At 44.7% G+C, this 27134-nt stretch overlaps 4 non-coding genes and 3 pseudogenes across 4 annotated transcripts; 4 read left to right on the forward strand and 3 right to left on the reverse strand.

The window, feature by feature from the left end:
- Positions 1-975: 975 nt before the first annotated feature.
- On the forward strand, positions 976-2786 carry LOC149574684 (18S ribosomal RNA; annotated as a pseudogene).
- Positions 2787-3527: 741 nt separating this feature from the next.
- Positions 3528-3681, forward strand: LOC149574685 (5.8S ribosomal RNA). Its single transcript, XR_016361274.1, has one exon. It is a non-coding gene; the product is annotated as a 5.8S ribosomal RNA (ribosomal RNA).
- Positions 3682-8667: 4986 nt separating this feature from the next.
- On the reverse strand, positions 8668-8821 carry LOC149574686 (5.8S ribosomal RNA). Its single transcript, XR_016361313.1, has one exon. It is a non-coding gene; the product is annotated as a 5.8S ribosomal RNA (ribosomal RNA).
- A 629-nt stretch (positions 8822-9450) lies between these two features.
- On the reverse strand, positions 9451-10829 carry LOC149574687 (18S ribosomal RNA; annotated as a pseudogene).
- A 6011-nt stretch (positions 10830-16840) lies between these two features.
- On the forward strand, positions 16841-18218 carry LOC149574688 (18S ribosomal RNA; annotated as a pseudogene).
- A 629-nt stretch (positions 18219-18847) lies between these two features.
- LOC149574689 (5.8S ribosomal RNA) lies at positions 18848-19000 on the forward strand. Its single transcript, XR_016361341.1, has one exon. It is a non-coding gene; the product is annotated as a 5.8S ribosomal RNA (ribosomal RNA).
- Positions 19001-19677: 677 nt separating this feature from the next.
- LOC149574690 (5.8S ribosomal RNA) lies at positions 19678-19831 on the reverse strand. Its single transcript, XR_016361325.1, has one exon. It is a non-coding gene; the product is annotated as a 5.8S ribosomal RNA (ribosomal RNA).
- Between the last annotated feature and the right edge of the window lie 7303 nt (positions 19832-27134).

Raw genomic sequence — 27134 nt, forward strand, 5'->3', positions numbered from 1 at the left:
CTTCTCAAGCTCCTGTGCACCAAAGTGCTCGTCTTTGCAATGGTCTAACAAGTGCAGGCCCAATGTGTCTGTCTAGGGAAAGAAATTGCATGAATGATTTTTGTCGAGATGTGGGTGTGTGCGAGTGGTTCCCTCATGGTGTAGTTCTTCGGTATGTGCATGTGCATGAGATTGAAGCTTGTTCAACAATGCTAGTGTGAGTTTTCGCCCGTAGGAAATTTTTTGTACCTACGCGGGCAGATCACGTGTCATGGGGAATGGTTAGCAAGGTTGTGCTTGGAAAGGAGATATTTTCCAGAGGTGAGACATGTCTATGTATGCGAGTGGGCTCTCATCACCTATAAATGTGCATAGGGGTGTTATACACGATGCCCTTGAGCGGCCTTATAATTGAGGTGGTCGCGTGCACAGTGATGCCCCCGCCAATTGCATAACCAGCCATGTTTTTTACTCGCACAGCCCTTCACCCTTTAGCACGGTGGTCTCCATTGCAACTTTGACAACTAGCTCTTCATCATGGGAAAATGTTTGTTGTAATCAAGAAGGCTTTTGTCTATGCGGGTGCACCTCAACAGGCATGTAGGAGGCATATGCCTGGGAAATGGATGGCTTTGAGTGGCCTTACAATTGAGGTGGCTACGTGTGTGGTGCATCTCGTACAGACTTGAGGCTTCTTTTCGAGTAGTGGCAACAGCGAGCTCGAGGGTAAAGGGTTCCGTACGGGACGTTCTTCCCAAATGCCTCTGAACCAAGGCTCCCTGTTTGGCCCTCTCTGATTGACGATGGGACACTTTCCTCTTGTGTGAAATCTTTGACCATTACGAGTCCTGCTCGTGCTATGAACGTCATTCTTGTTGCATGTGCGGGGGATTATGTTTGGATGCATGATGGAGCGAATGCAAATTTTGGTTTCCCATCATGGCGGGAATCCCCTTGGATGTAGTAGGTCTTGGGGGTCCCCTCATTGTTAGAAGCTACCTGGTCGATCCTGCCAGTAGTCATATGCTTGTCTCAAAGATTAATCAATGCATGTCTAAGTATGAACTATTTCAGACTGTAAAACTACGAATGGCTCATTAAATCAGTTATAGTTTCTTTGATGGTACTTTGCTACTCAGATAACCATAGTAATTCTATAGCTAATACATGCACCAAATCTTGACTCTCAAAATTGATGCATTTATTAGATAAAAGGTCAGCGTAGGCTCGCCTTCTATTTTGGTGATTCATGATAACTCGACGGATCGCACGGCCTTTGTGTTGGCGATGCTTCATTCAAATTTTTGCCCTATCGACTTTGGATGGTAGGATAGAGGCCTACCATGGTGGTGATGGGTGATGGAGAATTAGGGTTCAATTCCAGAGAGGGAGCTTGAGAAACAGCTACCACATCCAAGGAAGGCAGCAGGCACGCAAATTACCCAATCCTGACACAGGGAGGTAGTGACAATAAATAACAATACTGGGCTTATCGAGTCTAGTAATTGGAATGAGTATAATCTAAATCCCTTAACCAGGATCTATTAGAGGGCAAGTCTGGTGCTAGCAGCCATGGTAATTCTAGCTCCAATAGCGTATATTTAAGTTGTTGCAGTTAAAAACCTCCTAGTTGGACCTTGGGTCGTCACGGTTGGTCCACCTTCTAGGTGTGCACTGGCCCTCACGTCCCTTCTGCCAGTAGCATGTTCCTGGCCTTAATTGGCTGGGTCACAGTTTTGGCACTGTTACTTTGAAAAAATTGGAGTGCTCAAAGTAATCCTACACTCTGAATACATTAGCATGGAATAATGCGATAGGAGTCTGGTCCTGTTCCATTGGCCTTCGGGACCAGAGTAATGATTAATAGGGACTGTCAGGGGCATTTGTATTTCCTTGTCAGAGGTAAAGTTCTTGGATTTATGGAAGATGAACCACTACAAAAGCATTTGCCGAGGATGTTTTTATTAATCAAGAATGAAAGTTGGGGGCTCGAAGACGATCAGATACTGTTCTAGTCTCAACCGTAAACGATGCCGACCAGGGATCGGTGGATGTTGCTCTAAGGACTCTGCCAGCACCTTCTGAGAAATCAGAGTGTTTGGGTTCCAAGGGGAGTATGATCACAAGTCTGAAACTTAAAGGAATTAATGGAAGGGCACCACCAGGAGTGGAGCCTGCGGCTTAATTTGACTCAACACAGGGAAACTTACCAGGTCCAGACATAGTGAGGATTGATAGATTGAGAGCTCTTTCTTGATTCTAAGGGTGGTGGTGCATGGCCATTCTTAGATGGTGGAGTGATTTGTCTAGCTAATTTCATTAACAAACAAGACCTCAACCTGCTAACTAGCTATGTGGAGATTCCCCTTCACGACCAGCTTCCTAGAGGGAGTATGGCCTCCTAGGCCATGGAAGTTTGAGGCAATAACAAGTCTATGATGCCCTTAGATGTTCTGGGCCACACGCACTCTACACTGATGCAACCAACGAGTTTCTCTCCATGGCCCGAAAGGTTTGGGAAATCTTGCCAAATTGCATCGTGATGGGGATAGACCATTCCAATTATTGATCTTCCACAAGGAATTCATAGTAAGCATGAGTAATCAACTCGCGTTGACTATGTCCCTGCCCTTTGTACACACCGCCAGTCACTCCTACCGATTGAATGATCCGGTGAAGTGTTTGGATCACGGCGGCGACAGTGGTTCCTATCGGTGACGTCATGAGAAGCTCATTGAACCTTATCATTTAGAGGAAGGAGAAGTTGTAACAAGGTTATCATAGGTGAACCTGCGGTAGGATCATTATCGGTTTGAGACCCTGAATCGTGTAGGGGATTGAGCTGGCCTCCTCCCCGCCCCTAAAATCTTGGCGACGTACGAACACTTGGCTCTGCAGCGATGTGCTGGATGGTGGCCAAGCTACGGGTCTAGCGTCGTCAAGGTTGAGGGTCACATCAAATGTCGTGATCAAAAGTGTGGATTCCCTGCGGGGCAAAGAAGAGACTCGGATCCAATTTGGATTAGGATCGATGCCTTTGGATGATGTCTGCATCAGAGCGAGAGGTCTCTCCTTGGTTGTAGTTTAGGGGGGGTCTGGGCCTCATGCCCCATTGAGATTACATGGTCTGATCATGTGCGCGATGCTTTGCCACGGATCCATCATTTCGACGGCGGCAAGTTGGGACTACCGCAACCCCCCATTGCCTTGCCTAGGTGTTTTAACTCGCAACTCGTTATAACTCGGGACTGACGTTAACTCATCGCTTGCAACATTCTATGCTTAGGATGGGTGCACTCGCATGATTTGTGGGGTAGGGGCCCCATCCGATGATACGGCTCTCCCATGCATTGACTCCCACCTTTGTGAGGTGACAAGGCGGGGACACGCCACAGCGTTCCTCATCACACCATTGGGTGCTCAAGGTTCAAGATGTGTCAACACCCAACACACGGGTGCACCGCGCACCTTAGAAATCTAAAGAAGGAAGCGTGATCTAGCACCTTGTGTGCTTGGATCGCCGAAAGAAAAAAACATAACAAAATCATGACTCTTGGCAACAGATATCTCAGCTCTCGCCACGATGAAGAATGTAGCGAAATGTAATACTTAGTGTGAATTGCAAAATTCTATGAATCATCAAGTCTTTGAACACAAGTTGCGCCTGAGGCCTCAGCCAAGGGCATGTCTGCTTGGGTGTCGCACTACAAAATTGCCCTCCTCAATGAGGAGAAGAGATGGTCATCCGTGTTTGCAAGTGGCGCGGTCAGCTGAAATAAGCATGAGGTCCGTCGATCCGTCACGACGAGCAGTGGCTCACAAAGGCCAGCGTTGGTTTGCACTGATCGAACGATTCCTCGCGAGGAAATTTATTCTGGGCTCAGTGGCCTGTTGCAGTGCGGGCATGCTGCATCTCTGTACTGCATCCCCAAGTCAGGCGTGAATACCTGCTGAGTTTAAGCATATCAATAAGCAGAGGAAAAGAAACTTACCAGGATTCCCCTAGTAACGACGAGCGAACCAAGAAGAGCCCAGCATGAAAATTGACAGTCGCGCCTATCAAATTGTAGTCTATAGAAGCATCCTCAGTGATGGACTAGGCCCAAGTCCCTTGGAAGGGGGCGTAGGAGAGGGTGAGATCCCCATCGAGCTAGGACCCTATCGCACCACAAGGTGTTGTCGGCGAGTCAGGTTGTTTGGGAATGCACTTCCACTTCCCTCCCAGCAATTTCAAGCACTCTTTAACTCAACACCGGCCTTTGTGAGCCACCGCTCATCGTGATAGATCGACGGACCTCATGCTCATTTCAGTCGACCGTGCCACTTGTTGGCGCTAAAAATTGCATGGTCAATTTTGAACCCTGTTGAGAAAAATTAGCCCTATAAATGCTTTTAAATGAGATTGTACCCAGTTGTTAGTCTGAGGCCTAAGAGGTGTTTAATGTTTCTAACACCTTTCATTTATTGCATCTATGTGTTCTATGAAGTTAAACTGACATTTCGAACCATTCTGCGAAGTCCCATTTCTAGCTAGTGTCAAAATTTGCAATTCTGCCCAAGTGTCAAATAGCGATCAGAGGCCCAGTTTGCATCTGAATATCTTTTACCCAGGACTGTGTCATGACTAGTCACTTTGGGGATATTTAGTGTCCATAATAGAGAACCTATGTTTCAATTTTCAAGTCATTTCGAATCCGTTTGACTAGGTTTTGCACCCCACAAAGTTGGTCATTCACTACTTTGTGCATTTAACTAGTTGTTCACAATTCTGGGAAGCCCTGTTCGACCAATCATATCTTTGACCCAGTTGACCCAAATGAAAAAATTCTTTTTGCATTGTGTTCTAGGGGTAAGACACTTCATATATTCCAATTTTGAGATCATGTCAAATCCATTTGATCAGTTTGCTAACATGATCAAAAACCCAGTTTGCATTGTTTTGTTACGGCTAAGGTATCCAGATTGATCCATACCCCTGTTCGGCATGTTATAACTTTGATCCTGTGATTGGATAGCCTAAATGGATTGTACCATTGTGTTGTGTCCTAGAAATTCTTGAAGTATGCCAATTCTTAAGTCATGATGAATCCATTTGCATACTTTCTTATGTTCGTACATTTGCCAAAAATCACTTTTTGACACATTTGCCAGTTAAAATTTCCAAGTGCCTATTTTCGGAAATTTGCCAAATGTGCCCGGTGATTTTTCAAGAGCCCAAACTATAGAATTCCATTCTCCTCATGGCAAAGAACCTATATCCCAGTTTTCAGAAGCCCAAGTGATCAATAACCTAGTTTATGATGCCGAATCCGAGCCCAGTTTATGTTTTTTAACATTGTCTGCTTGCAGGATATTTGAAGTATGGATGTTCGGCAATTAAAATCTTTTGACTGGAAATTCGTCATGGGCTAAAAATTTGCAGTGTGGTAAAGTATATAGGATTGAACACTCATGCCAATTTTTACAACCTGGTTACTTGATTAAGTTAGCTTTTACAGCCACCTGGCAGGCCTCCTGACACAATTTTCACAATGGTGCGGAAATGATTTAAAAAGGAGTTTTAAAGTAATGTTCTTGTGATTTTTTAATTCCAGTCATTGCAATGGAGTCATGGGATCAATTGGCCGAATCAATTGTTTGGAAACGAAATTTTTTAGCCGCACCCACTTGAGGCCCGGCTCAATCTACTAGGATTGATAAAGCTCAAGTAATAATGTTAATCACTGAAATGCATTTCATATGTTTATCATATTGTCTAAAAGGAATAAGGAGAAAGCTCACATTGCAAAGGGATCCTACGCATAATGGAGAGGTAAAGAAATAAGAAAAAACAATTATGTTATTGCCCACAATGACCGGACAAAAGAGAAAACAATTTTATACTTCTGTTGAAGACAATAAAATAAATATCCGGGTCATATGGAGGTGAGGTAAAGGGGATCTCAGATTGAAGGATCTCCAAGTTCAACATTCAAGAATAGAACTCAAACAGCAAAATCATACTAAGATGCCAATATTTTTTTGATGGAGCCAAGAGAAACCAAGCAAATAATATGCAGCATAGAGCATGTCTAATGAAAAGGAACAGCTGAATTAATGAAATGGCAACACTTCCACATCTACACTCCTACAGAACAAAGTTGCTCATGAAAAGGAGTCATCCACGTGCAGGGTAGAAGCTAAAAGGAGTTCAACGTGATACTTAAGTGATCCACGTTTTTGCAAATGTCATGGCTTGTAGGCTCCCTCACAGCCACATTACATAAGGATGCTCACATTTTTTAAACAGGGGTCCACGTTTTCAAAGCAAGTTATAGCATTAAACAAGAAACCATCCATAATCTGAGCCGCCCACACCATGAAAACGACCAAGGCATGGAAATGAAGAGGCATCAGTCTATTGCTGAATTTGTAGTATGAAGGAATTCCCCAGTTAAGGCAAAACACCAAAGAAAACACAGGAGATGACATTGCAATGAGAAAATGTTACATGCCTTTCCAAGCAGCACAAGATCACACACAACCAGTGATAAGAAATGATCCACGTTTTCAGACATGGGACACAGGAAAAAACATTTAAAAATAGTTTATCCCACATTTGCCGTGGGGAAAGAATCTCATGTCTTTAAATTGTAAAGCACTCATACCATATTGTGAATTAAAGGCTGGCTTTTGTAAAGGCAAGGCTTGTGTTCCGTTGACCCCCAATCCGACCCAAAGGGTGCTGACATCAGCTAGATTCAAATAAAGCATAATTTTGAAGGCAAATGCATTTAAAACCGATGACATCAGCACAATCGGAAAATCCAAGAATCCGGCGCCTCGCTACTTCGCCAGCCGAAAAATCTTGGCAATTCTGGCTAGCGAGGTAGCGATGTCACCGGAAAACCCAAAATCCGACGAGATCCAAAATATTGCGTGGGTCCCACGTGCAATTCCATCAGCGAATCAGTAAGTGACAGGTGTCACTTGGTCAAACTTTAGGTTGACCACGGATTAAAAGGGTGAGGGAAATATTGAGAAGTTTAAAATAATAATATTTTATTATTATTTTTGTTGAAAATGCCCATGTCAAGTTTGAAAATCAAATGGGACATTTTCTAAAGTTTATACTTTAGATTTTTTAAAATTTTATAAAAAAATCAAAGTTGCAAGCATGAACCTTCTAGCAGAGGACTATTTTTTGAAATAAGATTCTGGAGGTTTTCGAGAGGCCAGATAGGCGATGTTATATATCGCCGGAATTGGGAGAAGACGAACTTTCCAATTATGGAGTCAGTTTTTGCACAGGTATCAGTCAGTTTGAGCTACACAAAGTTTTCTATCAGGTACCTAAACTGCCACCATATTCATACCAGGAAGTTCAGATTTGTTTTTTATCAAGATAATGACTTGGATATCAGTAGAAGGCAATGGAAATGTAGTTAGGGTTGAATTTGTTCTGATTTACTCAGTAAAAACTCATTTTCACTGGCTTTTTCATGGGGCAATCAGATATTTTGGCAAGTAAAGGGTTTTCATCATTAGGCAAGGATATTTTGCAAGTTTGTTACAGATTAATGATGAAAAAAAATCAGATTAGAAGGGATGAAAGAAGAAAGAGGTTTTTCAATTACAGAGGATTGGATTTCAAGTGGACACCTGGCAATTGCATATCAGATCCGGGAATTCATTTCTTGCTATATCTTTCTTTCTTTCTTCATTTTTTTTTTTTTTCAGTTTTGGCACTGAAAAACCATTCTTCAGCATTTCTTCTTGTATTGAACAGCATTTTAAGTTTTGCAGATAGTTCTTTTCTGTGAGGTGATCTATGAGTTATTTTTTGTACATTTCATGTATTTGATTTCAAGGAAAACAAATAAATTGCAGCAAAAGTTTGAAGTTCAATTTGAATCTTGTCTCCTGATTATGGCTCTGTTATTTCTTCTAATTTGTGATCAAAGAGCATGAATTAGGTTGCATTACATTTTGAAATGTATGTGGTTAAAATGTCTTGCTTATGGAACAAAGAACCATGTAATTGCTTGATATTTGTCACAGGGTTTGCAGATTTCATGATAGGATTTTCTGAGTATGAGATTCATTCTGTAGCAGATGTCTATTCACAAGGTGAAAGATAGATCAAGGATCTTAATGTAGAGATACGTTTGATGTTTCCAAGAGATGTATGGTTATGATTCATTTATTTGCCCAATAGATAAGGCACTGGTCAGAGATAGGATCATTAAGTTCTATTGCTCATACTTGGGTCTTGCTGATACCAATCTATTAAATCATCTTCATTTTATTGTTGAAAGGTATTCAAAGTATAACCCACACTTAGCTTTCCAATTTCATGAGTCATGTCCTTAGCTATTTCATGCTTGTGATCTCCTGGTTAAGCATAGAAGGATTAGGGGTTTCATCTATTTTTATAGATCCTGAATATGCTTATTGCACTGGTCAAATAGTCAGTTCTAAAGAGGTTCACCCGCCTAGGTTTTGCAGAGCCTGAAGTGTAGAAGGACTACGGCCGTATAGTTGGCCTGGTGCCTGAATGGATGTGTTGATACTGGGAGTTAGCTGCCCCTAGATGCATCTTGTTCTCATCAGGGTAATTGGAAATGGGTAAAATTTTCAAACACCAACACCACTTGCGGACACGGATGGCCATCACCACTCCTCATTGGGGAGGGAAATTTTGTAGTGCGATGCCCAAGTAGATGAGCCCTTGGCTGAGGCCTCGGGTGCAACTTGCGTTCAAAGACTTGATGATTCACGAGATTTTGTAATTCACACTAAGTATCGCATTTTGCTACATTCTTCATTGTGGCAATAACCGAGATATCCATTGCCGAGAGTCATGATTTTGTTATGTTTTTTTTCTTTTGATGACCCAAGCGTGCAAGGCGCTTGATCGTGCTTCCTTCTTTGGATTTCTAAGGTGCACGGTGCACCCGTGTGTTGGGTGTTGACACATCCAAAAATTTGAGCACCCAATGGGTGCGACGAGGAACGCTGTGGTGTGTCCAAGCGACAAGTTAATGTCAGTCCTGAGTTATAATGAGTTGTGAGTTAACACACCTGGTCAAGGCAATGGGGGGTTGCGGTAGTCCTAAATTGTTGCTGTCAAAATAATGGATCCTTGGCACAACGCCGCGCACGCGATCGGACCATGAAATGTCAATGGGGCACGAGGCCCGGACCCCCTCCGAACTACAACCGAGCAGAGACCTCTTGCTCCGACGCAGATGTCGTTCAAAGGCATCGATCCTAATCCAAATTACATCTGAGTCTCTTCTTCACCTCACGAGGAATCCACGCTTTTGATCACGGAATTCGATGTGACCCTCGACCTTGATGGTGCTGGACCCGTAGCTTGGCCTCCGTCCAGCACATCGTTGCAGGGCCAAGTGTTCGCACATCACCAAGATTTTGGGGGTGGGGAGGAGGCCAGCTCCATCCCCTACATGATTTAGGGTCTTGAACTAATAATGATCCTATCGCAGGTTCACCTACGGTAACCTTGTTACGACTTTTCCTTCCTCTAAATGATAAGGTTCGATGAACTTCTCACGATGTCACCGACAAGAACCTCCATCATCGTCGTGATCTGAACACTTCATTGGATCATTCATTTGGTAGGAGCGACAGGTGGTGTATACAAAGGGCAGGGACGTAGTAAACGCGAGTTGATGACTCGTGCTTACTAGGAATTCCTCGTTGAAGATCAATAATTGCAATGGTCTATCCCCATCACGATGCAATTTGGTAAGATTTCCCAAACCTTTCGGGCCAGGGAAAGAAACTCATTGGTTGCATCAGTGTAGCATGTGTGCGGCCCAGAACATCTAAGGGCATCATAGACCTATTATTGCCTCAAAATTCCATGGCCTAGGAGGCCATAGTCCCTCTAAGAAGCTAGCCGCAAAGGGGAACCTCTGCGTAGCTAGTTAGCAAGCTGAGGTCTCATTTGTTAACAGAATTAACCAGACAAATTACTCCACCAACTAAGAACGGCCATGCACCACCACCCATAGAATCAAGAAAGAGCTCTCAATTTGTCAATCCTTACTATGTCTGGACCTGGTAAGTTTCCTCATGTTGTGTTAAATTAAGCCGCAGGCTCCACTCCTAGTGGTGCCCTTCCATCAATTCCTTTAAGTTTCAGCCTTGCAACCATACTCCCCCTGGAACCCAAACACTCTGATTTCTCAAAAGGTGTTGGCGAAGTCCTTAGAGCAACATCTGTCAATCCCTGGTCAACATCGTTTATAGTTGAGACTAGGACAGTATTCGATCGTCTTCGAGCCCCCAACTTTCATTCTTGATTAATGAAAAAAATCCTTGGTAAATGCTTTCGCAGTGGTTCATCTTCCATAAATCAAAGAATTTCACCTTTGACAATGAAATACGAATTCCCCTGACAGTCCCTATTAATCATTACTCCGGTCCCAAAGGCCAACGATACAGGACCAGACTCCTATCGTGTTATTCCATGCTAATGTATTCAGAGCGTAGGCTTTCTTTGAGCACACTAATTTTTTCAAAGTAACGGTGCCAAAACCGCAACCCAGTCAATTTAGGCAAAGAACATGCGGCTGATAGAAGGGACGTGAGGGCCAGTGCACACCTAGAAGGCGGACCGACTGTGACGACCCAAGGTCCAACTACGAGCTTCTTAACTGTAACAACTTCAATATACGCTATTGGAGCTAGAATTGCCATGGCTACTGGCACAAGACTTGCCCTCCAATGGATCCTCGTTAAGGGATTTGGATTGTACTCATTCTAATTACCAGACAGCCATCCACAACCCCATTTTTTATGAGGTCGGTAGAGGAGCAAAAGATTATCATCGGTTAGGAGATGTGAATTCATGGAGCCAAGGGAGAGAAATGGTCATCGATCTCATCCGATCAACTGGATGAATTTCACCTTGAAGGGGCCCAATCCAAAAGTTTTGGAGGTCATCTCCTGGAACTGTCACGAACAAAGGCCAGGCTTACATGAAAACTCTGCTATTGCACAAACATAGGTTGCAATTATAGAGAAATTGCAAGGCCGTCACAATGACCCGAGGCCAATGCTCCAACTACTAAGTCAATTTTCTCGCGCAATCACCATGCCCCCATTCACAGAGAGATCTACCGATTCACTTGCGATGACACACAATCCAAGTGCTAGATGCAAGCTACCCCTTGAAAGGCCACTTTCCAAGACATCCCGATGACACATTGGAATGACAACCGTTGTCGACCCATTCCCAATGTTGTTTCGATCGAGTTGGCACAGAGGCGACCTTAGGGAGTTATTGCATAGCAATCGGGAGATTCTTTCGTACCCATCTCTCACAAAAACAAATGTTAGCTGAAAAAATTTAGAATCCAAGGCTTGAATTCATCCATATTGTCGGCACTGGGTCTATATTCAAAGGCCACAGAGAGGTTCCGATAAGAGAAGCTCCCCTGCTTGCTTGCACAGACATCCCAAATGCTAGACACAAGATCTTGCCCTTAGCATCGCTCTGCAGATCACCGCAATGACACATTGGAATGACAATTGTTGTCGAACAACTCCCAAATTTGTGTCGATAGAGTGAGAAAGAAGAGCCAGATCGAGTTGAACAAAAAATTTGTGTCGAACAAAAAATTGCTAGAGAGCCAAGAACTCATAGAAAATTTCCATTATACCAAGCAACGTCAGACTGCTAGACAAGGGCTCATGTTTAGATCAAGTTTTAAAATCACCAAAAAGACATGCCATGGATCGGCAACCGCTGCCTCGCCTTTTCCAAAATTGAGTCATCAGAAAACATCATCTAAAGGAGAGATGAGGAAAAGAACTCAGAGATCGTTTCATGCCCCTTTCATTGATTCAATATCAGCATACACCATTTGAAAACCCAACAATTCGATCCGCCTACACACCAATGTTGAGTCAATGAAAGGGGCATGGGAGAGGCTCGCGAAAACCACCTCTCCTATATAAGCTATTAGTGTGAGGCTCCTTCTAGATTTGAAATCTATGATAGGACGGACAAATCCCTTAAAAATCATTTTCAATGAAAAATGTGACCAAACAGCCATCCACGACACCATTTTTGGAGCTCGGCCAGATCGGGTCAGCCAGATTAGCTCGCCCAGATCGGGTAGGCCAGAACGGCTCGCTTAGATCGAGTTGGCCAGCATGTCTCGCCCAGATCAGGTAGGCCAAAATGGCTCAGCCAGATCAGGTCAGCCAGCATGGCTCGCCCAGATCGGGTTGGCCAGAATGGCTTGCCCAAATGGGGTCGGCCAGCATGGCTCGCCCAGAACAGCTCAGCCAGATCGGGTCAGCCAGCATGGCTCACCCAGATCAGGTCAGCTAGAATGGCTCGACCACCATTTTTCAAGCACACTACCTCCCCTATATAAGCTATTAGTGCAAGGTTTACTGTACATTAGAAATGTACATTCAGTGGACAAGTACCTTAAAACCCAATTCAATGAAAAATGTGACCGAATAGCCATCCATGACCCCATTTTTAATGAGGTTGTCAACGGAGACAAAGATTGGCATTGGTTAGGCAATTTGATTGCATCAGTCAGGGGAGTAAATTGATCAATTTTTGGAGACCGACTAGAATGGCTCGACGACCATTTTATATCAAAAGCTACCCAATTTTAGAATTATGACTCAAGTAGAATGGCTCGGGTACACATTTTATATCGCAAGTTACACAAATTTGAAAATTATGGCTCGGCTTGAATTTTGTATCATAGGCAACCCAATTTGAAAATTATGGCTCGGGTAGAACGGCTCAACTTCCATTTTATATCCAAGGCTACCCGATTTGAAAATTATGACTCGACTTTATTTCGAGCACACTGCGTCTCCTATTTAAGATATTAGTGCAAGGCTTGCTCTGCATTCGAAAATATGCATTCACGGAGACAAGTGCCTTAAAAAAATCAATTCATTGAAAAATGTAACCAAATAGCCATCCACGACCCCATTTTTGCTAAATTTGGCAACGGAGCCAAAAATTGACATTGGTTAGGTGGCATGATTTCATGAGCCACAGAAGTAAATTGACGGTGAGGAAAGATGGTAAGTCAACTGGGTGAGACGACTTGACTCGGTGAGCCGACCTAGCGAGCAGACTTGGTGAGCGAACCTAAAGACTCGACCCCATGGGAACACTTAAACTTTTGACTTGTGAGCCACCTTGGAGAGCTGACTTGGGGAATTCAGCTAGAAATCTGACATGGTGAGAAGACTTTAAGATGTGATCGGGTGGGCCAACTTGGTAAGGTGACATGGTAAGTCAATGTGGTGACTTGACATGGTGAGCAGACTTAAAGAGTCAACTCGTTGAGGTGACTTTCTGGGCTGACTTGGTGAGCCCACATGGTGAGATGCCTCGGCGAGCAAAGCTAGCTACCCTAGTGGTGAGATGACTTGGCCAGCGGACTTGGCTAGCCTAAATGAACTTAAAGAGTCAACTTGGCGAGAGTACTTGGTGGGCCGACCTTGCGGGGTGACTTGATGAACAAACTTAAAGAGTCGACTTGGTGCACCGAACTGGTGAGGTGACTTGATGAATGAACTTAGAGAGTTGACTTGGTGAGAGCACTTGGTGACTTGGTGGGCCGACCTGGCTGGGTGACTTGATAAACGAACTTAAAGAGTCCAATTGGTGGGCCGACTTGGCAGGGTGACTTGATGAATGAACCTAAAGAGTCGACTTGGTGAGAGTACTTGGTGGGCAGACATATTGGGGTGATTTGATGAACGAACTTAAAGAGTCAACTTGGTGAGAGTACTTGGTGGGGTGACTTGATGAACGAACCTAAAGAGTCGACTTGGTGGGCCGACCTGGCAGGGTGACTTGATGAACAAACTTAAAGAGTCGACTTGGTGGGCTGACCTGGCAGGGTGACTTGATGAACAAACATAAAGTGTCGACTTGGTGAGAGTACTTGGTGGGCCAAACTGGCAGGGTGACTTGATGAACAAACTTAAAGAGTCAACTTGGTGAGAGTACTTGGTGGGTTGACCTGGTCACGTGACTTGATGAAAGAACTTAAAGAGTCAACTTGGTGGGCTGACTTGGTCGAGTGACTTCATGAACGAACTTAAAGAGTTGACTTGGTGGGTCGAACTGGTAGGGTGACTTGGTGAGAGTACTTGGTGGGTTAACCTAGCAGGGTGACTTGATGAACAAACTTAGAGAGTCAACTTTGTGAGAGTACTTGGTGGGTCAAACTGGAGGGGTGACTTGATGAATGAACTTAAAGGGTCGACTTGGTGAGAGTACGTGGTGGACCGACCTGGTGGAGCGACTTAATGAATGAACTTAAAGAGTAAACTTGGTGAGAGTACTTGGTGGGCCGACATGGCGGGGTGACTTGATGAAAAAACTTAAAGAGTTGACTTGGTGAGAGTACTTGGTGGGCTAACCTGGCAGGGTGACTTGATGAACGAACTAAAAGACTCAACTTGGTGGGCCGACATGGTAGAGTGACTTGATGAATGAACTTAAAGAGTCAACTTGGTGGGCCGAACTGGCAGGGTGACTTGATGAACGAACTTAAAGAGTCAACTTGGTGAGAGTACTTTGTGGGTTGACCTGGCGGGGTGACTTGATGAACGAACTTAAAGAGTCGACTTGGTAGGGTGACTTGATGAATGCACTTGAAGGGTCGACTTGGTGGGGTGACTCTATGAACAGACCTAAAGAGTTAACTTGGTGAGAGTAATTGGTGGGGTGACTTGATGAATAGACTTAAAGAGTCGACTTGGTGAGAGTACATGGTGGGGTGACTTGATGAACGCACTTGAAGAATTGACTTGGTTAGAGTTCTTGATGGGTTACTTGATGAACGGACTCAAAGAGTTGACTTGGTGGCTCGACTTGATGAGCAAACTTAAAGAGTCCACTTGGTGAGAGTACTTGGCAGGGTGAACTGATGAACGGACTTAAAAAATCAACTTGGTGGAAGTACTTGGTTGGCTGAACTGGTGGGGTGACTTGATGAATAGACATAAAGAGTCGACTTTGTGAGAGTACTTGTTCTGGTGACTTGATGAATGGACTTAAAGAGTCAAATTGGTGGGGTGACTTGATGAAAGGACTTAAAGAGTTAACTTGGTGAGAGTACTTGGTGGCATGACTTGATGAACAAACTTGAAGGGTCGACTTGGCAGGGTGACTTGGTGAACGGACCTAACGAGTTGACTTGGTGAGAGCACTTGGTGGGGTGACTTGATCAATAGACTCAAAGATTCAACTTGGCGAGAGTACTTGGTGGCTCAACTTGATGCGCAAACTTAAAGAGTTCACTTGGTGAGAGTACTTGGCAAGGTGAACTGATGAACATACTTAAAGAGTCAACTTGGTGGGAGTACTTGGTTGGCCGACCTGGTGGGGTGACTCAATGAATGGACATGAAGAGTTGACTTGGTGAGAGTACTTGTTCTGGTGACTTGATGAACGGACTTAAAGAGTCGACTTGGTTGGGTGACTTGATGAAAGGACTTAAAGAGTTGACTTGGTGAGAGTACTTGGTAGGGTGACCTGATGAACAAACTTAAAGGTTCGACTTGGCGGGGTGACTTGGTTAACGGACCTAAAGAGTTGACTTGGTGAGAGTACTTGGTGGGGTGACTTGATGAAGGGACTCAAAGAGTCAACTTGGTGAGAGTACTTGGTGGCTCGACTTGATGAGAAGACTTAAAGAGTACACTTCCACTTAAAGAGTCTCTCACACTAATAGCTTATATAGGAGAGGTGGTTGCCGCAAGCCTCTCCCATGCCCCTTTCATTGACTCAACATTGGTGTGTAGGCAGATCGAATTGTTGGGTTTTCAAATGGTGTATGCTAATATTGAATCAATGAAAGGGGCATGAAGCGATCTTTGAGTGCTTTTCCTCATCTCTCCTTTAGATGATGTTTTCTGATGACTCAATTTTGGAAAAGGTCAGGCAGTGGTTGCCAATCCATGGCGTGTCTTTTTGGTGATTTTAAAACTTGATCTAAACATGAGCCCTTGTCTAGCACTCTGAAGTTGCTTGGTATAATGGCAATTTTCTATGAGTTCTTGGCTCTCTAGCAAATTTTTTTTCGACACAAATTTTTTGTTCAACTCGATCTGGCTCTTCTTTCTCACTCTATCAACACAAATTTGGGAGTTGTTCGACAACAATTGTCATTCCAATGTGTCATTGTGGTGATCTGCAGAGCGATGCTAAGGGCAAGAGCTTGTGTCTAGCATTTGGGATGTCTGTGCAAGCAAGCAGGGGAGCTTCTCTTATCAGAACCTCTTTGTGGCCTTTGAATATAGACCCAGTGCCGATGATATTGATGAATACAAGCCTTGGATTCTAAATTTTTTTAGCTAACATTGGTTTTTGTGAGAGATGGGTACGAAAGCATCTCCCGATTGCTATGCAATAACTCCCTAAGGTCGCCTCTGTGCCAACTCGATTGGCACAACATTGGGAATGCGTCGACAGTGGTTGTCATTCCAATGTGTCATCGAGATGTCTTGGAAAGTGGCCTTTCAAGGGGTAGCTTGCATCTAGCACTTGGATTGTGTGTCATCACAAGTGAATCGAGAGATCTCTTTGTGAATGGGGGCATGGTGATTGTGAGAGAAAAGTGACTTAGTAGTCAGAGCATTGGCCTCGGGTCATTGTGACGGCCTTGCAATTTCTCTATAATTGCAACCTATGTTTGTGCAATAGCAGAGTTTTCATGTAAGACTGGCCTTTGTTCGTGACAGTTCCAGGAGATGACCTCCGAAACTTTTGGATTGGGCCCCTTCAAGGTGAAATTCATCCAGTTGATCGGATGAGATCGATGACCATTTCCCTCCCTTGGCTCCATGAATTCACATCTCCTAACCAATGACAATCTTTTTCTCCTCTACCGACCTCATAAAAAATGGGGTTGTGGATGGTTGTCTGGTAATTAGAATGAGTACAATCCAAATCCCTTAACGAGGATCCATTGGAGGGAAATTCTTGTGCCAGCAACCATGGTAATTCTAGCTCCAATAGCATATATTTAAGTTGTTACAGTTAAAAAGCTCGTAGTTGGACCTTCGGTCGTCACAGTCGGTCCGCCTTCTAGGTGTGCACTGGCCCTCACGTCCCTTCTATCGGTCGCATGTTCCTGGCCTTAATTGGCTGGGTTGCGGTTCTTGCACCGTTACTTTGAAAAAATTAGTGTGCTCAAAGAAAGCCTACACTCTGAATACATTAGCATGGAATAACACGATAGGAGTTTGGTCCTATTTTGTTGGCCTTTGGGACCGGAGTAATGATTAATAGGGACTGTCAGGGGCATTCGTATTTCATTGTCAAAGGTGAAATTCTTTGATTTATGGAAGATGAACCACTGCGAAAGCATTTACCAAGGATTTTTTCATTAATCAAGAATGAAGGTTGGGGGCTCAAAGATGATCGAATACCGTCCTAGTCTCAACTATAAACGATGTTGACTAGGGATTGACAGATGTTGCTCTAAGGACTTCGCCAGCACCTTCTGAGAAATCAGAGTGTTTGGGTTTCAGGGGGAGTATGGTTGCAAGGCTGAAACTTAAAGGAATTGATGGAAGGGCACCACTAGGAGTGGAGCCTGCGGCTTAATTTAACACAACATGAGGAAACTTACCAGGTCTAGACATAGTAAGGATTGACAAATTGAGAGCTCTTTCTTGATTCTATGGGTGGTGGTGCATGGCCGTTCTTAGTTGGTGGAGTAATTTGTCTGGTTAATTCTGTTAACAAATGAGACCTCAGCTTGCTAACTAGCTATGCGGAGGTTCCCCTTTGCGGCTAGCTTCTTAGAGGGACTATGGCCTCCTAGGCCATGGAATTTTGAGGCAATAATAGGTCTATGATGCCCTTAGATGTTCTGGGCCGCACGCATGCTACACTGATGCAACCAATGAGTTTCTTTCCCTGGCCCGAAAGGTTTGGGAAATCTTACCAAATTGCATCGTAATGGGGATAGACCATTGCAATTATTGATCTTCAACGAGGAATTCCTAGTAATCACGAGTCATCAGCTCGCGTTGACTACGTCCCTGCCCTTTGTATACACTACCTGTCGCTCCTACCAAATGAATGATCCAATGAAGTGTTCAGATCATGACGATGATGGAGGTTCTTGTCGGTGACATCGTGAGAAGTTCATTGAACCTTATCATTTAGAGGAAGGAGAAGTCGTAACAAGGTTACCATAGGTGAACCTGTGATAGGATCATTATCAGTTCAAGACCCTGAATCATGTAGGGGATGGAGCTAGCCTCCTCCCCACCCCCAAAATCTTGGTGATGTGCGAACACTTGGCCCTGCAACGATGTGCTGGACGGAGGCCAAGCTACGGGTCCAGCACCGTCAAGGTCGAGGGTCACATCAAATGTCATGATCGAAAGCATGGATTCCTTGTGAGGTGAAGAAGAGACTCAGATGTAATTTGGATTAGGATCAATGCCTTCGAATGACATCTGCGTCGGAGCAAGAGGTCTCTGCTCGGTTGTAGTTCAGAGGGGGTCCGGGCCTCATGCCCCGTTGACATTTCATGGTCCGATCGCGTGTGCGGCGTTGTGCCAGGGATCCGTTGTTTTGACAGCAACAATTTAGGACTACTGCAACCCCCCATTGCCTTGACCAGGTGTGTTAACTCACAACTCATTATAACTCAGGACTAACATTAACTTGTCACTTGGACACACCACAGTGTTCCTCGTCGCACCCATTGGGTGCTCAAATTTTTGGATGTGTCAACACCCAACACATGGGTGCACCGTGCACCTTAGAAATCCAAAGAAGGAAGCACGATCAAGCGCCTTGCATGCTTGGGTCATCAAAATAAAAAAAACATAACAAAATCATGACTCTCGGCAATGGATATCTCGGTTATCGCCACAATGAAGAATGTAGCAAAATGCGATCTTAGTGTGAATTACAAAATCTCGTGAATCATCAAGTCTTTGAACGCAAGTTGCACCCGAGGCCTCAGCCAAGGGCTCATCTGCTTGGGCATCGCACTACAAAATTTCCCTCCCCAATGAGGAGTGGTGATGGCCATCCGTGTCCGCAAGTGGCACGGTCGCCTGAAATGAGCATGAGGTCCGTCGATCTATCGCGATGAGCGGTGGCTCGCAAAGGCTGGTGTTGAGTTAAAGAGTGCTTGAAATTGCTGGGAGGGAAGTGGAAGTGCATTCCCAAACAACTTGACTTGCTGAAAACACCTTGTGGTGCGATAGGGTCCGAGCTCGATGTGGATCTCACCCTCTCCTATGCCCCCTTCCAAGGGACTTGGGCCTACTCCATCACTGAGGATGCTTCTATAGACTACAATTTGACAGGTGCGACTGTCAATTTTCATGCTGGGCTCTTCTTGGTTCGCTCGTCGTTACTAGGGGAATCCTGGTAAGTTTCTTTTCCTCTGCTTATTGATATGCTTAAACTCAGCAGGTATTCACGCCTGACTTGGGGATGCGGTAGAGAGATGCAGCATGCCCACACTGCAACAGGCCGCTGAGCCCAGAATAAAGTTCCTCGCAAGGAATCGTTCGATCAGTGCAAACCAACGCTAGCCTTTGTGAGCCACTGCTCGTCGTGATGGATTGACAGACCTCATGCTTATTTCAGCTGACCGCGCCACTTGCGAACATGGATGACCATCTCTGCTCCTCATTGGGGAGGGCAATTTTGTAGTGTGACACCCAAGCAGACATGCCCTTGGCTGAGGCCTCAGGCACAACATGTGTTCAAAGACTTGATGATTCATAGAATTTTTCAATTCACACTAAGTATTACATTTCGCTACATTCTTCATCGTTGTGAGAGTTGAGATATCTGTTGTGAGGTGCAAGGAAGCTGACTAGAGAGATCCCCTCTCAAGGGGTGCTCTACCGATTGACCCTGATCTTCTATGAATGGTTCGAGTGCAAGAAAAACTTTTGGGACTCGAAAGATATTGAAGTATGCCTGAGCAGGGCGAAGCCAAAGGAAACTCTGGTCGACGCCCACAGAGATATTGACGTGCAAATCGTTCGTCTGACTTGGGTATAGGGGCGAAAAACTAATCGAACCGTCTAGTAGCTGGTTTCCTTTGAAGTTTCTCTTAGGATAGCTGGAGCTCATGTGCGAGTTTTATTAGGTAAAGAAAATGATTAGAGGCATCGAGGGCGTAACACCCTCGACCTATTCTCAAACTTTAAATATTTAAGTCGGTGCAGCTGCTCTGTTGAGCCGTGCCACGGAAATGCGAGCTCCAAGTGGGCCATTTTTGGCAAGCAGAACTCTTGATGTGGGATGAACTGAAAGCTGAGTTACGATGCCAAATTGCATGCTAACCCAGATCCCAAAAAGGGTGTTGGTTGATTAAGACAGCAAGATGGTGGTCATGGAAGTCAAAATTTGTTAAGGAGTGTGTAACAACTCACCTGCCGAATCAACTAGCCACATTTTGTTCACGCATTTTCTATTATTTCTATGGTTCTATTATAAGTTTATGGTATTAATGGGACCCTCCTGCATCACCTCACCAAGTCACATCTTAAGCCTTGCTCACAATGTCAACTTTCCAAGTTACCTCAACAAGTCGCCTGTTCAAGCATGCTCACCAATTTGACACTTTTAGTTTTCTCAAAAGGTCTTCTTGCATGGTGAGCTCATCGAGTCACACCACCAAGTTTCCTCAATGACCCAACTCATCTAGTTGACTCTCTAAGTCTGCTCACCAAGTCAGCTCGTCAAGTTGCCTCTCCTCAGGGATGGCGACCAAGGGGTGGATAGCTTCGCTCACCGGGTCACCTCACCAAGTGGGGTCGCCAGGTCACCCCACCAAGTAGCCTCAACAAGTTGACTCTTTTAGTTTGCTCGACAAGTTGGCTCACCAAGTCGGCCTACCATCTCACCTCGCCAACTTTACCAACCAAGTTGCATTTTTTAAGCTTGCTCACCAATTTGACTCACCAGCTCAGCTCCATAGGTTGGCGCACCAAGTTGACTCTTTAAGTCCGTTCATCAAGCCACCCCACAAGATTGGCACACCAAGTACTCTCACCAAGTTGCCTCTAAAAGTCCATTCATGAAGTCACCCAACTAGGTCGGCCCACCAAGTTCGTTCATCAAGTAACCCCACCAAGTCGACTCTTTAACTCCTTTCATCAAGTCACCCCACCAAGTTGACTCTTTAAGTCCGTTTATCAAGTCACCAGAACAAGTAGTCTCACCAAGTCGACTTGTTAAGTTCGGTTATCAAGTCACCCCACCAGGTCGGCCCACCATGTACTCCCACCAAGTCAACCCTTTAAATCCGTTCATCAGTTCACCCTGACAAGTACTCTCACCAAGTCAACTCTTTAGGTCCGTTCATCAAGTCACCTTGCCAAGTCAACCCTTTAAGTCTGTTCATCAAGTCGCCCCACCAAGTACTCTCACCATGTCGACTCTTTAAGTCCTTTCATCAAGTCTCCCTACCAAGTTGACTCTTCCAATCCATTCATCAAGTCATCTGAACAAGTACTCTAACCAAGTCGACTATTTAAGTCTGTTCATCAGGTCACCCCACCAGGTCGGCCCACCAAGTACTCCCACTAAGTCAACTCTTTAAGTCTGTTCATCAGTTCACCCCACCAAGTACTCTCACCCAGTGGACTCTTTAAGTCTGTTCATCAAGTCACCCCATCAAGTACTCTCACCAAGTTAACTCTTTAGGTCCGTTCATCAAGTCACCCCTCCAAGTAATCTAACCAAGTCGTTTCTTCGAGTGCATTCATCAAGTCACCCCAACAAGTACTCTCACCAAGTTGACTCTTTAAGTCTATTCATCAAGTCACCCCACCAAGTACTCTCACCAACTCAACTCTTTAGATCCGTTCATCAAGTCTCGCCGCCAAGTCAACCCTTTAAGTTCGTTCATCAAGTCAACCCACCAAGTACTCTCACCAAGTCACCTCTTTAAGTACTTTCATCAAGTCACCCCACCAAGTTGACTCTTTAAGTTCGTTCATCAAGTCACCAGAATAAGTACTCTCACGAAGTTGACTCTTTATGTCCCTTCATCAAGTCACCCCACTAGGTCGGCCCACCAAGTACTCCCACCAAGTCGACTCTTTAAGTCCGTTCATTAGTTCACCCCACCAAGTACTCTCACCAAGTTGACTCTTTACTTCTGCTCATCAAGTTGAGCCACCAAGTACTCTCACCAAGTCGACTCTTTAAGTTTGTTCATCAAGTCACCCCACCAAGTACTCTCACCAAGTCAACTCTTTAGGTCCGTTCATCAAGTCACCCCACCAAGTCGACCCTTCAAGTTCGTTCATCAAGTCACCCCACCAAGTACTCTCACCAAGTCGACTCTTTAAGTCCTTCCATCGAGTCACCCCACCAAGTCGACTCTTTAAGTCCATTCATCAAGTCATAAAAACAAGTACTCTCACCAAGTCGACTCTTTATGTCCCTTCATCAAGTCACTCCACTAGTTCGGCCCACCAAGTACTCCCACCAAATTGACTCTTTAAGTCCGTTCATTAGTTCACCCCACCAAGTACTCTCACCAAGTTGACTCTTTACTTCTGCTCATCAAGTTGAGCCACCAAGTACTCTCACCGAGTCAACTTTTTGAGTCCGTTCATCAAGTCACCCCACCAAGTACTCTAACAAAGTCGATTCTTCAGGTGTGTTTATCAAGTCACCCCAACAAGTACTCTCACCAAGTTGACTCTTTAAGTCTGTTCATCAAGTCACCCCACCAAGTACTCTCACCAAGTCAACTCTTTACGTTCGTTCATCAAGTCACCCCGCCAAGTCAACCCTTTAAGTCCATTCATCAAGTCACCCCACCAAGTACTCTCACCAAGTTGACCCTTTAAATTATTTTATCCAGTCACCCCATCAATTTGACTCTTTATGTCTATTCATCAATTCACCAGAACAAGTACTCTCACCAAGTTGACTCTTTAAGTCTATTCATCCAGTCACCCCACCAGGTCGGCCCACCAAGTTGACTCTTTAAGTTTGTTGATCAGTTCACCCTGCCAAGTACTCTAACAAAGTTGACTCTTCAAGTCTACTCATCAAGTCGAGCCACCAAATACTCTCACCAAGTCGACTCTTTGAGTCCATTCATCAATTCACCCCACCAAGTACTCTGACCAAGTTGATTCTTTAAGTGCGTTCATCAAGTTACCCCACCAAGTACTCTCACCAAGTCGACTCTTTGAGTCTATTCATCAAGTCAACCCACCAATTACTCTCACCAAGTCAACTCTTGCAGTCCTTTCATCAAGTCACCCTACAAAGTTGACTCTTCAATTCCGTTCATCAAGTCACCCGACCAAGTACTCTCACCAAGTTGACTCTTTAATTCCTTTCATCAGGTCACCCCACAAAGTCGACTCTTTAAGTCCGTTCATCAAGACACTAGAACAAGTACTCTCACCAAGTCGACTCTTTAAGTCCGTTCATCAGTTGACCCTGCCAAGTACTCTCACCAACTGGACTCTTTAAGTCTGCTCATCAAGTCGAGCCACCAGGTACTCTCACCAAGTCAACTCTTTGAGTCTGTTCATCAAGTCACCCCACCAAGTAATCTAACCAAGTCGATTCTTCAAGTGCGTTCATCAAGTCACCCCACCAAGTACTCTCATCGAATCGACTCTTTAAGTGTATTCATCAAGTCACCCCACCAAGTACTCTAGTCAAGTCAACTCTTTAGGTTTGTTCATCAAGTCACCCAACCAAGTCAACCCACCAAGTACTCTCCACCAAGTCAACTCTTTAGGTCTTTTCATCAAGTCACCTAGCCAAGTCGACCCTTTAAGTCTGTCCATCAAGTCACCCCACCAAGTACTCTCACCAAGTCGACTCTTTAAGTCCTTTCATCAAGTCACCGCACCAAGTCGACTCTTTATGTCCCTTCTTCAAGTCACCCCACTAGGTCGGCTGACCAAGTACTCCCACCAAGTCGACTCTTTAAGTTCGTTCATCAGTTCACCCTACTAAGTACTCAACAAAGTGGACTCTTTAAGTCTGCTCATCAAGTCAAGCCACCAAGTACTCTCACCAAGTCGAATCTTTGAGTCCATTCATCAAGTCACCCCACCAAGTGCTCTAACCAAGTTGATTCTTCAAGTGCATTCATCAAGTCACCCCACCAAGTAATCTCACCAAGTCGACTCTTTACATTTCTTCATCAAGTCACCCCACCAGGTCGGCCCACCAAGTACTCTCACCAAGTCGACTATTTAAGTCTGTTCATCAAGTCACCAGAACAAGTAGTCTCACCAATTTGACTCTTTATGTCCGTTCATCAAGTCACCCCACTAGGTTGGCCAACCAAGTACTCACACCAAGACGACACTTTAAGTCCGTTCATCAATTCACCCTGCCAAGTACTCTCACCAAGTCAATTCTTTGAGTCCACTCATCAAGTCACCCCACCGAGTACTCTAACCAAGTCAATTCTTCAAGTGCGTTCATCAAGTCACCCCACCAAGTACTCTAACCGAGTCGACTCCTTAAGTCTATTGATCAAGTCACCCTACCAAGTACTCTAGCTGAGTCAACTCTTCAGGTCCGTTCATCAAGTCACCCAACCTAGTCGACCCTTCAAGTGCATTCATCAATTCAACCCACCAAGTACTCTCACCAGGTCAACTCTTTAGGTCCTTTCATCAAGTCACCTTGACAAGTCGACCCTTTAAGTCTGTCCATCAAGTCACCGAATGAAGTACTCTCACCAAGTCGACTCTTTACGTCCTTTCATCAAGTCACCCCACCAAGTTGACTCTTTAAGTCCATTCATCAAGTCACAAGAACAAGTACTCTCATGAAGTCGACTCTTTATGTCCCTTCTTCAAGTCACCCCACCCGGTTGGCTGAGCAAGTACTCCCACCAAGTCGACTCTTTAAGTTCATTCATCAGTTCACCCCGCCAAGTACTCTGACAAAGTGGACTCTTTAAGTCTACTCGTCAAGTCGATCCACCAAGTACTCTCACCAAGTCGACTCTTTGAGTCCGTTCATCAAGTCACCCCACCAAGAGCTCTAACCAAGTTGATTCTTCAAGTGCATTCATCAAGTCACCCCACCAAGTACTTTCACCAAGTCGACTCTTTAAGTCTGTTCATTAGTTCACCCTGCCAAGTACTCTCACCAAGTGGACTCTTTAAGTCTTCCCTACAAGTTGACCCACCAAGTACTCTCACCAAGTCAACTCTTTCAGTCTGTTCATCAAGTCACCCCACCAAGTGCTCTAACCAAGACGATTCTTCAAGTGCTTTCATCAAGTCATAAAAATAGGTACTCTCACCAAGTTGACTCTTTATGTTCATTCATCAACTCACCCAACCAGGTCGGCCCACCAAGTACTTCGACAAAGTTGACTCTTTCAGTCAGTTCATCAGTTCAACCCGCCAAGTACTCTCACCAAGATGACTCTTTTAGTCCACTCATCAAGTCGCACCACCAAGTACTCTCACCAAGTCAACTCTTTGAGTCCATTCATTAAGTCACCATACCAAGTACTCTAACCAAGTCAAATTCTTCAACTGCATTCATCAAGTCACCCCACCAAGTACTTTCACCAAGTCGTCTCTTTAAGTTTATTCATCAAGTCACCCCACCAAGTACTCTCACCAAGTCAACTCTTTAGGTCAGTTCATCAAGTCACCACGCCAAGTTGACCCTTTAAGACCATTCATCAAGTCACTAGAACAAGTATTCTCACCAGGTTGAATCTTTATGTCCCTTCATCAAGTCACCCCACCAGGTCGGCCCACCAAGTACTCCCACAAAGTTGACTCTTTAAGTCTGTCCATCAGTTCACCCCACCAAGTTGACTCTTTACGTCTTCTCATCAAGTCGAGCCACCAAGTACTCTCACCAAGTCGACTCTTTGAGTCCATTCATCAAGTCACGCTGCCAAGTACTCAATCAAGTCAATTCTTAAGGTGCGTTCATCAAGTCACCCCACTAAGTACTCACACCAAGTCGACTCTTTGAGTATGTTCATCAAGTCACCCCACCAAGTACTCTCACCAAGTCAACTCTTGGGGTCCATTCATCAAGTAACCCCGCCAAGTCCACCCTTTAAGATTTTTCATCAAGTCACCCCACCAAGTACTCTCACCAAGTTGACTCTTTAAGTCCTTTCATCAAGCCATCCCCACAAGTCGACTCTTTAAGGCCATTCATCAAGTCACCATAACAAGTGCTCTAACCAAGTTGATTCTTCAAGTGCATTCATCAAGTCACCCCACCAAGTAATCTCACCAAGTCGACTCTTTAAGTCTGTTCATCGAGTCACCCCACCAAGCCGGCCCACCAAGTACTCTCACCAAGTCGACTCTTTAAGTCTGTTCATCAAGTCACCAGAACAAGTACTCTCACCAATTTGACTCTTTATGTCCATTCATCAAGTCACCCCACCAGGTTGGCCAACCAAGTACTCGTACCAAGTCAACACTTTAAGTCCATTCATCAGTTCACCCTGCCAAGTACTCTCACCAAGTCAATTCTTTGAGTCCACTCATCAAGTCACCCCACCGAGTACTCTAACCAAGTTGATTCTTCAAGTGCGTTCATCAAGTCACCCCACCAAGTAATCTAACCGAGTCGACTCCTTAAGTTTATTGATCAAGTCACCCTACCAAGTACTCTAGCTGAATCAACTCTTCAGGTCCGTTCATCAAGTCACCCAACCTAGTCGACCCTTCAAGTGCATTCATCAATTCAACCCACCAAGTACTCTCACCAACTCAACTCTTTAGGTCCTTTCATCAAGTCACCTCGACAAGTCGACCCTTTAAGTCTGTCCATCAAGTCACCGAATGAAGTACTCTCACCAAGTCGACTCTTTACGTCCTTTCATCAAGTCACCCCACCAAGTTGACTCTTTAAGTCCATTCATCAAGTCACAAGAACAAGTACTCTCATGAAGTCGACTCTTTATGTCCCTTCTTCAAGTCACCCCACCAGGTTGGCTGACCAAGTACTCCCACCAAGTCGACTCTTTAAGTTCATTCATCAGTTCACCCCGCCAAGTACTCTAACAAAGTGGACTCTTTAAGGTTGCTCATCAAGTCGAGCCACCAAGTACTCTCACCAAGTCGACTCTTTGAGTCCGTTCATCAAGTCACCCCACGAAGAGCTCTAACCAAGTTTA

Source organism: Cupressus sempervirens, chromosome 2 (genome assembly GCF_028749045.1).
Source record: "Cupressus sempervirens isolate cs-2001-9-10 chromosome 2, ASM2874904v1, whole genome shotgun sequence".
Taxonomy (NCBI): domain Eukaryota; kingdom Viridiplantae; phylum Streptophyta; class Pinopsida; order Cupressales; family Cupressaceae; genus Cupressus; species Cupressus sempervirens.